The following is a 6,149-nucleotide window of genomic DNA, read 5'->3' as shown; positions in this document are numbered from 1 at the left end:
CCTTGTTTCTTTTATTTTGTTAAAAATATAAACGTGGGGCTTCCCTGGTGGCGCAGTGGTTGAGAGTCCGCCTGCCGATGCAGGGGACACGGGTTCGTGCCCCGGTCCGGGAGAATCCCACATGCCGCGGAGCGGCTGGGCCTGTGAGCCATGGCTGCTGAGCCTGCGTGTCCGGAGCCTGTGCTCCGCAATGGGAGAGGCCACAACAGTGAGAGGCCCGCGTACCACAAAAAAAAAAAAAAAAATATGTGTGTGTGTGTGTGTGTGTGTGTGTGTGTGTGTGTGTGTGTGTGTGTGTACTCTTTTTTTTGAATTTTTATTTATTTATTTGGTTGCACCGGGTCTTAGTTGTGGCTCGCCAGCTCCTTAGTTGTGGCATGCGAACTCTTAGTTGCAGCATGCATGTGGGATCTAGTTCCCTGAACAGGGATTGAACCTGGGCCCCCTGCATTGGGAGTGCGGAGTCTTAACCACTGGACCACCAAGGAAGTCCCAACATCTGTCCTTCTTTAGTCACTAACTCCATATACCAAGTCCAGATATGGCCCCCCAAAAGACTAGAAGTAGCTCCTATTATGAAGGAGGGGTGGAGGGGAAGGTGGGTTACATTGTACCCCATTTATTAGATCTCTATTCTGTAAGATCCTTGTACACAGCTTTATCTGAGGAGGCTAGCACAAGGACTAAAATAAAAAATAATTGCAGTTGCTAGGAAAAAGCAAAACTAGAAAGGTAGCTTCTAAAATATAAATAGAGGTTATATCTAGGTGGAACAATTACTGGTAATTTATTAGTTTTTTCTTTTCTGTACTTTTCTGAATTTTCCTTTTTTTCTGTAATGACCTTCTTTTGAAATCAGGAGAAGCAAAACTTTTTTTTCCCAAGAATACAGTGAAACATCAAAACTTGAACACTTAACTAGTTCCAGTAATTTCATATTTAGCATATTGAAATTACTTTTTTAAAGTAAACTAACCCACATTTTGGAATTGCAGAACCTTTTGGAGATCTATCTTTTGAAAGGGATTTATCTAATACACTTTTTGTCATCACTTGCGTATGAAAAAGAATTTGCAATGGCAGTCAATTCTAACTTTTAAAAGAAAATTATTGGTCAGGCAAACAAAATGCTAAAAATAAAAAGACAGAAGTTTGGAACTTCACCTTTACTGTTAATAAGTTTAATATTTAGGATCTGGTGTAATATTGAATATCAGAATAAATGCTGGAATTCCAATAATTTCTTGTTCATACAGGAGTTACTTATTCCTGCTAAGCCATTAAACATTCTTACCAGGCTAGTCACCCAAAAACAAGTTACTATAAATTTCTGGAATTCCCTGGGTGTCCAGTAGTTAGGACTCCATGCTGTCACTGCCTAGGGCCTGGCAGATCCCTGGCCGGGGAGCTAAGATCCTACAAGCTGTGAGGCGTGGCCAAAAATAGTAATAATAATAAAACTGACAAACCCCCAAAACGTCTGGCATCTCTGAGTAACAATTGATGGATGTTTCCAGGACACTGTGCAGATTTTCTGAGATTTTTAGAAAGATTTATAGAAAAGGAGAAATTTTAATTTAAAGTATTTTAAAATAGGTTGTAGCTGTTATTTATATGATTGTTTTATATATAATTAAACATTTATTGGTTTATTGTAATAACTTATGTTTAGGCACTTAGATTTCAAACACAACAAAGAGTACTAACTATAGCAAATAGAGCATTACATAAGATACAAATAGTAATCATCCATAAAAAATGAGTTTATTAGTAATATGACACACAAGCATAACACTTAATGGAATTTCACTTTATGCTGTGCCTATTCTTGAGAAACTATAGTTGCCAGACTCTGAATCTCAGTTGCCCTAGTGTTGATTTGACTGCTTCTCAGAAGTATGAACCTCTAAAGCAAAATCTGCTGCTATGGCCCTGGGTGAATACCAGAACACCCATTCCAGAAGGCCCTGACAGGACAGAAAGAGAGAGAGTACTAGCAACACTCTGGATCATGAGGGGGGAAGTCTATTTGTAAACCTAGTTTCAAATCGTTCAGCCCCTCATCTGTAAAATAAAAATAAGTATTCAGCCATCATTAGTGGAATGTAGTCAAGAGTACAGATTATTGGTGGTTTCCATAGATATGTGATTAAAGTTACAGAAAAAATGGATGATTATTTAAATATTGTCACTGCTATGATTTTAGATGTTAAACTATGGATCTTTAGTTGAAAGAATAGAAAAAAGGTATAAACAGTCTAACATATTGGAAAATATTCTGTGTGACATGTATATGCTTAACACATTTTTTTTTTTTTTTTTTTTTTGCGGTACGTGGGCCTCTCGCTGTTGTGGCCTCTCCCGTTGCGGAGCACAGGCTCTGGATGTGCAGGCTCAGTGGCCATGGCTCACGGGCCTAGCCACTCTGCGGCATGTGGGATCTTCCCGGACCGGGGCACGAACCCATGTCCCCTGCATCGGCAGGCAGACTCTAAACCACTGCGCCACCAGGGAAGCCCCATCATGTTGCTTTTTGTCAACAACTATGATCATCATCTGGTTGTTAAATTGTCTAAAACTTGTTGATTTTCTCAAATTTCTGCTTTCTTTGGGAAGATGAGGAAAAGAAAAATATGCCCAAGATAAACTCCTAGGAATAAATTCAACATGGATTAATGAAAATGTAATTCTGTAGACTAAGAAGAAAAAAAATGTATGAAAAACCTCACCTAAATCTAATGGAAGGAAAATATCACAAGCTAAGGAATCAATTCTTAACTAGGCTCTGTTAAGACACTTCCATACTGACCTAAATCAAGACAGACTCCCAGACCAGGAAGGTAATATATATTTAAATCCTGAGCCCTCAAGGAACATTTTCAGGAAAAAAAAAAACACTAAAATTTATTAACACATATTTTAGGCACAGTGTGTTACCTGTGCACAGTGTGTTATTAATCCTGTCAACAACCCAGTGAAGTAAGAGCTATTAACAGGTGAGTAACAGATGAGTAAACTGAGTTTTAGTGAAGGTAAGAAACTTTCCAAAGTTGTTCATCTAGTAGATGGCAGAGCCAAGATTCAACCCTATTTTCTATCTGAACTCCAAAGCCTATGCTCTTTTGTTATGCTGCCTCTATATTTTACATTTCATGGCCTAATATTAATGATAAAATCTACAGATTCTAATGGAGAGAAGCCTCTTCATTTTGCCTTTGGATTCCTCATCAACGTGCTTGAGTAATTGTCAAACGTACGAGCTACAGCCGTGATGTATAAGTCTGTTGGGCCTTCAACCCAAGAGGAAAAATGACAACTAGATCATAGTTCAAAATTTGTGGCTTTTGAATAAAGAGAAGCATAATATGGCTTTAATATTTTTATTGGTGTTGCTTGATACTATGAATATAACATCCTAGATGGTAATTATTAATGTGATTCTATTTTCACATTGAAATTTACCTACATAGAAAGTAGGTTCAGTCTCTTCCTTTTTTTCCCCCATTTACTAAATTGTACATACATAATAAAATAACACTTGAGCTTTTCAAAATCAACTGGAAACATGGAAAATATGCCAGGATTTTGGCTTACAGGCAGAAAGGGCAACTAGTAGAGAGAGACTATACATGATTTCCTTAAAACAATGACTCAGTTTTTGGACTCCAGCTTTGTTTATTTTTCCTTGCCAAACAGACATCATTATTTAGGTCAAACTGTAAGGTGCAAATAACAAGAGCCATTCTTTCTGTTGGAAGATGAAGGATAGACTTTTAGAGTTGGAGGAAACTAGTCTAACTCCATTTTCTTAGAGAAAGAAAAATTACATTTGGAGCTTCTATGCAAAGTGGGAAAAAGCAACTTCCTTAAAATATATCTGTGTTCTGGCAACATGAGACCCACAATTTATGGGATAAAATGAAACTTGAAAAGTACTTTAGGTTGTTGTTGAGACATTGGAAACTTTCTATATTGCTGGTAGGAATAAAAAATGGTGTAGCTGCTTTGCAAAAGTTTTGCTAGTTCCTTAAAATGTTAAACAGAGTTACCATATGACCTGTAATTCCCCTCCTAGATACATATCCAAGAGAAAGGGAAATATACAGCCAACATAAAAACTTGTACTATGAACAAATATTCACAGAACATTATTTATGATAGCCAAAAAGTAGGGTAGGGGCAACAAATACCCACCAACTGATGAATAGAACTAAGTTATTCAGAATAAAAAGAAATGAAATATTCATCCATGCTACAACATGGATGAATCTTTAAAACATATGCTAAGTGAAAGACGTCAGTCACAAAAGATCACGTTATATGATTCTATTTTTTTTAAACCACAGCATTTCTTTTTTTAAAAATATTTATTTATTTATTTATTTTATTCATTTGGTTGCGCCGGGTCTTTGTTTTAGCAGGCGTGCTCCTGAGTTGCAGCATGCGAACTCTTGGTTGCAGCATGCATGTGGGATCTAATTTCCTGACCAGGGATCGAACCTGGGCCCCTGGCTTTGGGAGCGCAGAGTCTAAACCACTGCACCACCAGGGAAGTCCCTGTATGATTCCCTTTACGTGAAGTGTCCAGAACAGGCAAATCTATAGGGACAGAAAGTACATTAGTGGTTGTTTATGACTGAGAGTGGGACAGAGGGAGGATGGGAAATGCCTACTAACACGTACGAGGTTTCTTTTAGGGGTAATAAAAATAGTCTAGAATTAGATCGTGGTGACAGTTGCACAACTCTGCTAAGAACTGTTTAATTATATACTTTAAATGGTTGAAACCATATATTGTATGGTATGTGAATTACGTCTCAATAAAACTGTTTTTTTAAAAAACAAGGAAATGAGGTAGAAAAAAAAAAGTACCTTAGGTTGTAAATAATCTGTGGCTTTATCCTGTAACAGTTGGGTAATTATTTAGCACAGCAGTGTTGATATTATTAAATTATAAAGTGAGAGAACTACCTGTACTTAGTTTAACAAGTACATGCTTGATTTTCAGAAGGCAAATAATTGTATTAAAAATTGTCTTAATCTCAGTAGGCTCATTAGGAGGAATGAAATAATTTTAGTGCTGTCACCTACTGTTTCATATACATGTGGAGAGAAAGTTATAAGTCTGAAAACACTGTAAACCAGTGGTCTTCTATTCCTCCTCTCATGTAAGTCCATGAGGTCCCTGGATGGATATCCAGAATTTTCATAGCTTTCATACATTTTTTAGCACTAAAGATAACTCTTACATTTATAATTGTAGACCTGAAACAAGATTTTTTGAACATGTCTGGCTGACCAAGTTCTAAAAGAGAGCAAATTTTCCAAAAACCGATGAGCAGCAGGCCTAAAAGCAGTGGAATATGCTGTCCTTTTTTCTCTGTATTTTATAAGAGTTTGCTGGGAAACTGATCATAGGTACTGGGACTGGTAGATGCATGCATACTCAAAACTGAAGGATCAGAGTGACTTGTGTGAGAAAGAGGTGGCACTGATAAAATATATCTTTGATTACGGCAAAAGGACTACAATTTTTGCAGGTAAAACAATTTGTAGAAACCAATTTGTAGGGCTCTATTAAGATACACATTTAGAATTTCTAACTAGTTCTTCTATGTACTACATCTGATGTTAATATTGGTATCAAACCATACAGTTTTATTGAGGTACAATCAACATACAATAAGTTGCAATAAGTTTAGTAACTATACCATGACATAAGCATACACCTTTGAAACCATTACCACAATCAAGATGATAGACATTTCCATCTCTTCTAGAGATTTCTCTCTGTCATCCATCCCTCTCTTGACCCCTGCCCCAGGCAAACACTGATCTGATTTCTGTCATGATAGATCAGTTTGCTTTATATCAATGGAATCATACTGCATACACTTTCTTGGTCAAACTTATCTCATTCAGCATAAGGATTTTAATATCCATCCATGTTTTTGTATGTGTCAATAGTTTGTTCCTTTTTATTGATGAATAGTGTTCCATGGTATGGATACACTACCATTTTCTACCCATTCACCATTTCATGGACTTCAGGTTGTTTCCAGTTTGTGCAACTACAAATAAAGCTGCTATAAACATTTGTGTATAAGTTTTTGTGCAATTATATGCTTTCATTTCTCTTGGGTAAAAAC

This window comes from Mesoplodon mirus (assembly GCF_964341445.2).
Source record: "Mesoplodon mirus genome assembly, chromosome: 4".
Lineage (NCBI taxonomy): Eukaryota > Metazoa > Chordata > Mammalia > Artiodactyla > Ziphiidae > Mesoplodon > Mesoplodon mirus.
Note: the sequence above shows the minus strand (reverse complement) of the source record.